A 9,812-nucleotide genomic window follows, 5' to 3' on the forward strand; every position below is an offset into this window, starting at 1 on the left:
GCTTATACACTCACACACACACACACACGCACACACACGCACACACACACATACACGCACACACACACACACACACACACACACACACACACACACACACCCACACTCACACACACACGCTTTAAAGCTTTAGTAGCAGTGTAAGCTGCAAGATGGGAAAAGGTAGCATAACATACAGCTAAGGAATATTCGAACCAATATATCTAGAAAAGTTGGCTTTGCATAGTGTAAGAAAAAAATGATTGTGATTAAAGTGTTTTCCGGAAGATCTTAAAAAGAATGACTGGTGTAACATGGCCTACATTGCAACTGATCAGCTTGCCAGCAGATAAACTATTCTGGTCATCAGAATTAGCAGTTAAACTCATTATTCCAGTCATCCTTTAAACATAACACCATGATAAGACAAGTAAAGGACGAGATCCCTATCAGTCCACTCTGATGATATCTTGGAAACTTGGGATTTTTGGAAATCTATTGCTCTACATATATTAGAAGAGCACTAGTGTTCTTTTACAGGTTTTTTGCACATGCATGATTTTTAGTAATGCATTTTTTTGTAAACAATCAAGTTTTTGTGTAGATTGGTATGCAGCACAGAATTTATGAAACTGGTAATATTTTACACCATGGAATGTACTGTAGAAACAAATTGTTCACAGATTTTTATTAATGTTCAGTTCTCCAATACTGTGATGTATATTCATCAAATTATAAATGTAAACACTGAGTGGTAATATGATTATAAATGGCCACCATATGTATAATAATTTTAGTTTGTGTGATTTTAAAAAGTAATGTGCTGTACATATGTATAATTGTGCACACGGTGTGTTAATTGCACTGTATAGGAGACTTTTACCATCTGTTTTATATTTTATATTAAGCTGTAAACATTTTTAGAAAACTACATTATATAAATAAGATCTTGATCTCACCTTTTCAGCTTTTGAATGAATAATCAAAATGCTATTTTTCTGGTACTTTTCATTTAACTGTGGGCAAGAGAGACAGATATTAAATGCAGTTAAATAACTTGTAATATATATGTATGTGTCTTGCATTATTTGTTACAGAACATATAAATCTCACCAGTAGTCACTACTGGTACCTTTTTTTTTTAATCTTAGCTGATAAAACTGACAGACATGCACAAAAACGGAGGAACTGGTGTTTTTGTTCTACTAGATACTCCAACCCTGCTTGTGTTATAAAACTGTCAACCACATACATGTAGCCAAATCAGGGTCTCCTCAATGAATTTTCAATTTAAGTTATGATTAAGAAAGAAAAATGGGCAGTAAGGATGATTATGACTGACAGTTCCCTTTTTGCAGCATGCTTACAATAGATATGGGTAGCATTACAATTAGATCAGCAATCATACTGAGTTACTTTCACCTTCTGTGTGCTATTTATCCGACCCTCCCTCAGACATAATTGTGGGTTAAGACCTTGATGTGTGGGACACCAAATCACTGACTTCCCAGTGTTCATTCCTTTCATAGGTCAGCGGTGCTTTTTCATGTGACCAACAAAAAAGTAGTCTAGTTTGGGCTTTGCTATGAGGCACTTCCTCAAAAAGGCCAGTCAGCTCCAACAGTACATACCTGGACTTCTTGTAAAACCCATGACAACAGAGTCTGAAATGAGAAAGATGAACCACTTCACCTCACATTGCCATTGGAGTAGGTTAAAAGGATGTTGGCAGCAAAGAAAAGATCTAATGTCTTATACAGGTACCTCAAGACAGTTTTACAACTTTTTGTTTGACAAGAGCTGGTCTACAAGTCATTGTTATCCAAATTTCCACCCCTGTCTTCTTGAGCAAAGCATAATTTTCCTGTACCTATTCCTGCTTCTGGTCTGGTCTTTTGCCTATTTCTCTACTCTACAGAACTGACAGCAGGTTGTGTGTTGACCATTTCTGTCAATATATCTCTGATTGTCAGCCTTATTTTACAGAAGTAACTTATATGGACAGTCTGTAGTTACTGTCTGCCTTTTCTGTCTGTGAACTTTTGATTTAAACATTTTGTCTTCCTATGAATATCCCCCTGATATCCAGTCCATAATATAGATTGCTTAACAGTTGCTGTTACATATCTAGTTTCCTGCCTTTCCTCTACTGTGGTCATTTTTGCCTGTCCAAGCCTTTTGGAGAGCACTGTTTATAATGTTTGCTGAATACTGGGTGTCGATTCACATTCAAAATGAGCTGCCATTTTAATTTTTTGAATTCTAACAAAGTTGTTTTTGTCACCACCTCAACATAGTCAACAGAAATCAAACGTCTTAAAAAGATGTACTTTTTTTTGTATGCCTGTATAAGAAGTTTTTATTTTCTGCTGTTGTCTGCGTTGGGGGAGGCACTGAAACTATGTTAAGAGCTTAAATAATTAAAGTGGCAATTCAATTTGAATGCAGATAGAGAGTTACTGAAGTTAAGATCACATAGTTATTTTTTTTCTGACCAGCAGGCTTTTTGTAGGAGTGTAGAGCTTTTAGTATTATTATATGTTTTACACAATTTATTATATGTTCTGTTTAGTTTAAATCAGTTTTAAAAACTGTTCCAGTACTTCAATTATTTACTGCATTGGATGACTTGACTATAATTCAATTTTTATGTTTTATGCACTCATTACAAAAAGTTCTTGATAGATTTTTCTTCTTCTTCCTCTGATAAAGTTTCAGTTTAACATAGAGACAAAATAAAATAAATATTACCTATGTTCACATTATGAGGTGTTTTTTTTTTTTTGGTTTTGTTTCTTTTATTCTTAACAATTCCCAAGAATAACTCTTGAAACCTTTTCTGTCTTTTCTTTCACTAGTGACAGTGACACAACAGGTAGCACACTTGCTTTTGGTGCAGAAGGTTGTAGGTTCTTTCCCACATCAGGCAGATAGTTTGATTGCTGACATACTGCAGAGTGTTATAAAAGTGGTTCTGCACTCCTGAGTTTGTCATCTTTCAGATGATATGTAAAACCAAAGTCCTGTCTGCTTGTAACAGTGCAAAGAATCCTACAACACCTATTGCAAAGAGTAGGGGAAGTTCCTTGATGCCCTGGCCAAATTTCCTCTAGTGTTATAAGTACCACCTCACAAACCACAAGCTTGGTGGTACTAATGTGGTCAAATAAAGACTTATGCATGACTATCACTTCTTTAAAGTGATCATTATGAATGTTGTCTGTCAGCATATCTGTTAAATTTCATACATCAGCTCTAAATCTATGTAGTTTTTATCTCCCGTCATAGCAATTCCAAACATTGGCTTATATGCAGCATCCATACTGCATATATATATATATATATATATATATATATATATATATATATATATATATATATATATATATATATATATATATATATATATATATATATATATATATATAATATGTATGCTACCATAAGTGCTTCACTGAGACTACTGTCGCTAGGTTCAGAGATGTAACACTTTTGGAATTTGTACTTTATTCAAAAGTACAAGGATGTGGAAACATCAAGAAACAATGCATGATAAAAAGGGTCAACCTCTATTGATTGTGTCTTTCGACTTTTCCTGGTTAGGGGTCGCCATAGCGGAACTCCGGTCCGCTAATGATTGGTAGTGGATTTTTACATACCGGGTTACCAGCCCTGATGCACAACCTTCAACTAAGCCACGCCCCATTCACGTATGCCTCCACACAGAAGACGCTCTAACTGAGAATCGAACGGGACAACGTCTTGCTATGAGGCGACAATGCTACCGCAGCACCACCACCGCAGTTTAAAAAAGGGTCAACCTCTATAATTCTCTTTTACTCTCTCTCTCTCTCTCTCTCTCTATATATATATATATATATAAATATATGGGTCTACTTTGTTTTGTTGAATCTAATTTCACCCCGACCACTTCGCTGAAAACTCAAATTACTGAAAACTCATTTTAATGAATCTCATTTCACTGAACTGCAGTAAGTATATATGGCACTGTGTAGAGTACCATAAGGCAAGTAAAAGGCCAATACACTTGCCCAGTGCTTTCTGGAATTCATTAATTCCAATGCTCTGGACCAGCTCATTCTTACCCCCACTAGAGGTAGCAACAACCTTGACCTGGTCATTACCAACATGGGCAACCATTGCTCTACACCAATAGTCAACTCCTCCCTGGTTAGATCCAACCACAAACTAGTCACCTTGGAAATCCACATCCCTCTCACCCATCCCACCCCCACAAAGATAACCACCATGAAAAACTTCTCCAAAGCTGACTTTGGGCTCCTAAAATAGAGGTGGCTAACTTCACGGCACCCATGCAAATAGAGAATAGTTGCATGACCGCCGAATCATACACCAATGCACTGTACGAACACGTACACAAATGCACGGATCTCGCCATACCCAATAGAACTAAGATGCTCTCCTCAAAAAAAAGAAAGCCAATCTGTGGTCCCCTGCCATATACAAACTCTACAACAGAAGGAGGAAACTGATGCAGAATAACGTGAAATCCCAAGACTGGAAAAACTCCCTTATCAGCCTCAAGGAAAGGTTGACCTCCCTCATCAAATCCTCTAAAGCTAGCTATGAAAACAGAATTGCAGCAGATAGTAAAGACAACCACAAGGTCTTCTATAGTTATGTAAAGAATCTCCATGACAATACCCAGATTTGCTCTGAGCTACTGCACAATGGTACCTCCTATACCGAGCCAACAGATATTGCCAATATATTGGCCGACAGAGTCAGTACTAACTTTACCCCCCCAAAGGACCAATCACAATACCAGTAGATTACCAGGCACCCAGTATTACTACTGCAGTGGTTAAAATAGCACTGTCCAAGGCCAAGAATACAGCTTCTATGGGACCTGTCAATATCCCTGGCTATGTTCTACATGAACTACAGAGTGAACTGGCACCTCACCTGTGTGCCCTGTTCAATCACAGCCTCACCTCAGGCTTTGTCCCTATCGAATGGTGCACTGCTACAGTCATCACTCTCCACAAAGAAGGACTGGCTACAAACCCCAGGAATTATCGCCCCATTAGCCTGACGAGTCTGATATGCAAAGCTATGGAACACATCATCGTGGACCTAATAAACAAGGATATAGGGAATCTCCAAACTCTGGATCCTACACAGTTTGGTTTTGTGAAGGGCAGATCATGCCTCCTCAACTTGGTTGATTTCTTTGAGTCAATCACCAGAGATGTGGATGAAGGCAAGGTGGTTCATACAGCCTACCTTGATTTGACCAAGGCCTTTGATACCATTTCCCACTCAGGAATCATAGAAAAACTCACTAAGCTAAGCATTAACCCCTATATCACTATGCGGGCTGCAAACTGGCTCACAGATAGAACACACAGTGTGAAAGTAGCTGACTCCAAGTCAGACTGCTGACCAGTCACGAGTGGAATCCCACAGGGTTCGGTCCTGGGTCCTCTCCTGTTTGGTATCTACTTCTCTGAAGTCCAGGCCAACATGAAGGGACTCTGGCTGACAAAGTTCACAGATGATTGCAAGTTGGGAGCTATTATTAACTCCTCAAGTGATGTTGACATCCTACAGAAAGGCCTCAATGACACCAATGACTGGTGTCAGAACCATGGCCTTAAGCTCAGTGCCAAAAAATGTGTTGTCATCTCTCTTGGGAAAAACCCGGTTCCCTTGAATTACCACACTGATGGTAGTCCACTGAACAGAGAAGGCGTTATAAGAGATCAGCAAACACAGGTTGACAGCAACCTTTCTTTTGACCACCACGTTGCTACTCTACTCAGAAAGTCTTTCAATGTGGCACATCTCATTACTAAGGGTTTTGCATCCAGGAAGAAAGAGGTCACTGTCTCCCTCTACTCTTCCCTCATTAGGCCAATCATTGAGTACAATGACCCATTTGGCATGTACCTCACTAGACACCTGCAACAACTGGAGAGGCCACAAAAGTACCTCACAAAGAGGATCTTAGGTCTTAAACACTTGTTCTATATGGACAGACTCAAAAAACTCCAACTATTTTTTGTTTCATATCGCCTACTGAGAGGCGATATCTGCTTGACTTACAAAGCCATGTCTGACCCAGCTCTGTTAGAAATGCTACATCTAAAGAAATCCAAATCCCTCCACACCACACGCTCCAGAGACCTCAACCTCATTACCACAATCAACAGAACATGCTGGAGAGACAGGTTCATAGCCCAAAGAGAGACTGCCCATGCTATGGAATAGACTTCCCATACATGTCAAGCATTGCCCCTCACTGGCCCTCTTCAAGAGAAATCTTGATGAGTGGATGGGAAATAGAAAATTCACCCCGGGGATCACTCCAGTGGCTCTAGTTGACAGAGGCACTAGGAACTAAGGTTGGGTGGCACGATACCAGGGTAATCTTATGGGCTTGGCTTGTAAATGCTCCAGGGCCATAAGCCTAGTACACACCTATGAACTTATGAACCTATGCCTTTTTCCCCACTGTAGTGTGATCCTGGAATTAGTATATATACTTGGGGGGATGAGGGGTGTAGCCCCTCCCGGTTAGCTTGAGTATATGTTGTCTTCTGAAGAAAGTAGTTATTGGTGTTGTAACTATGCATGTCTATTGCTTAAAATGCATTGCTTTGAAGTTTTTGGTAAAATATAATGTGAAACAAACAAGGTGGGGGGCTATGCCCCCCACACTCCCCAATGTGGAGGGGTTCTGCCCCCCACACCCCCCTAACTATGTATACTAACTCCAAGATCGCACTACAGTGAGGAAAAGGGCATATACCTTTTACTTGTCTTACAGTACTCTACACAGTGCCATATATACTAAGTTCAGTTCAATGAAATGAGATTCAGTGAAATGAGGTTTCAGTAATTTGTGTTTTCAGCAATGTGGTCAAGGTGAAATGAAATTCAGTGAAATGAGATTCAATGAAACAAAGTGGACCCATATATATATATATATATATATATATATATATATATATCTACGTGTGCGTGTGTCTATATATCGATACACATATGATTGTATATCAGGTGATTGAGAATTCAAAAGTTTGAGTACGTATCATTCAAAATAAGTCAAAAAATCAACATTTAAGAAAATATTTTAAAATTCAGAAAATATTTAAAAAATTTGAACTACAGTGGTGAAAAAGAAAATTCCCAATCCACTGTGTACTGTGATCTCTCATATACATAACTGGCAATTTATGATATTTATATATTCAATTTCGTTTGCCAGTGCTTTCTTCATTCAAACAACAACCAGCAACTTAATGGATCCCATATAGAAATATATGTATATATATATATATATATATATATATATATATATATATATATATATATATATTTTCCCTACATTTTATTGAATATCCATCTGTGTCGAGAAATGCTGAGAGTGGTGTTTAGTGTTGAATGTACGGATAGCCAAGTGGCCTAAATGTCAACATTTATGTTGTGTTGAGACAGGTGAGGGGGGTTGGAGGGGGTGAGAGTGTTTGTGCATGTGTTTGAGAGTTAAAGTTAGGGTCAGGGATAGGTGAGGAAATAGATGTAGTGTTGCTATTGTGTGTTTGTGTGGCTGTGTGTGTCTTTCGTAGTGGCAGTGTTACAGGAAGTTTTTTTAAGGTAAGGTGTAGGGTTAGGGTTGGGGAAATAACAGAGTTAGTGTCGGGGTTAGTTGCAATTATTAAGGTGGTACAGTGGGTAAACTGGCATTTATAGCGATGGGGTTTGCATTGGTATTCAGGTATGTCTAGATATAGTCACGTAGAAAAGAAGAAGGAAATAACCAAGAACAGCTACACAAACATATGATATTTCATCCCAAAACAGATTCCAAAAGTATGTTGCCCTTCTTCCCTTATTTTTATTACCAGGAGAGCACTTAAAATCTGTATTGTTAGTTATGTTTTTACATACCTTTATCCATCTTGTATGTTTCAATCTCGTATGTCACAATATAACAGAAATTCTTAAAACATAAACGACAAAGACAGATGTCAAGGACACGGTCTGCATTTGGCACTGTTAACTTTGAAAGGCAATATATTAAGTTCTTCTGCTGTAAGAAAGATTCCTGAAGACAAAGAACCATATATTATTATTTCCAGTCACCCATTATTTTGTTACAGAAAGTCAAAGCTTATGAGGGACAAAATTACTTTCAGTGAAAACCAAGGATGTCTGAGTAAATTTGGTCATGTGAAAGGAGTAATGCCCTTTCTTATTTATATTAGCTAACTGTCCTCCATACCTTTAAATATATGAAGACACATAAGGCACAGCATTCCTATTCTCCTCATTATTATTATAAAACACTTGTATTAGTTGTGTCTTTTTGTGTCTATTAGCTTGTTCTCTAGAGCACTGGGTAGTGAACTTGTTATCTCAGTGTGTTTCCATAGTGCTCCCTTTCCCAAATGCACACACACACACACACACACACACACACACACACACACACACACACACACACACACACACACACCAATAATGCACAATGATTGCAGAATTAACACAAAATGCTTATTCACACTCAAAAGTACAAGCTTTAGAATATCAGAAGACATTTTTTCAAATTATCTTGACAAGAGTATATAAAATGTCACAACAGGTACAAAAAGCCTTGTAAAATAATTTTAAGGTAGAATGAAAAAGAAGTTTTACATAGTTAAAATTAAGACCATTGCTGGATTACAGCAGATTCTCTTATCTGGCCTCACTTTAACCAGCCTCCTCCTTAACTGGCCATCAAATTTCTGCCGTAGCCCTAACAAAAGACAACAGAGAGCAACAACACTTCCGCCTCCTCTGGGCTAAATAATGACAGACATTTGAGTTTTAGACTTCATATTCATTAGAAAAATGCATACTAACACAAAGCCTGTTCTAGTTGATTTATAACCTATAAATATTATTTTGCATGCTTTTTCTGATTAACCAGCCTTTCGTTTATCCAGCCTAAGGTCCAGTCCCAGAGAGACCGGATAACAGGGAGTCTACTGTATTTTCATTTCAAATGCCCAGGTCAGATTATATTATATTTATGTAATATATACATCTGCCTATATAGATGGAAGGATAGAAAACAGAGGCATCCATTTCTATACAATATATATATATATATATATATATATATATATATATATATATATATATATATATATATATACTAGGTATATAAAATATCTAGGAACTGATTAGGATAGGTTTATTGGAAAATACCTTGCTCAGCATACTGCTGCTTTTAGATTATGCAATAAACTGTATGCTTGCTTTTTTGTGAAAAAAAAACATTTGCTTGATTTGAAGTTGCTTTACAGTTTTCAGCAGAATGATTTGTTTAAGAAGTATCCTCTCAGAAAATGGACTTTTATGGAACAAGATTGGGAAAAACACTGTTTCCAGCTATCACTGTTCTAATGTTTATAGTTTCTCATAATGCTTTTTTTCTAGGTTATGGCTTTGCGATAAAAGATTAAAACTATAACAACAACCATTTAAATGAATAATAAAAAGTCACATACACCTACATGAATTGCCATTTGCAGAGTCTAATGAGCAATATATATATCTATATATATATATATATATATATATATATATATATATATATATATATATATATATACAATTTGCAAAAGCATTTCGGAGCCACACACTGCTGGTGGTACTTCTGGGCTTAGTTAAAATTGCACTCAGATTTATGGTTTATAGCAGGATGTATATAGATCTTTATATTTTTGCTCTATGACATGTAACTTTCCTGAAACTGCAAACAAATGTAAACCAAGGGTTAGATTCAAAAAGACTAA

Source organism: Protopterus annectens, chromosome 9.part0, assembly GCF_019279795.1.
Source record: "Protopterus annectens isolate FY-2018-M chromosome 9.part0, PAN1.0, whole genome shotgun sequence".
NCBI lineage: Eukaryota > Metazoa > Chordata > Ceratodontiformes > Protopteridae > Protopterus > Protopterus annectens.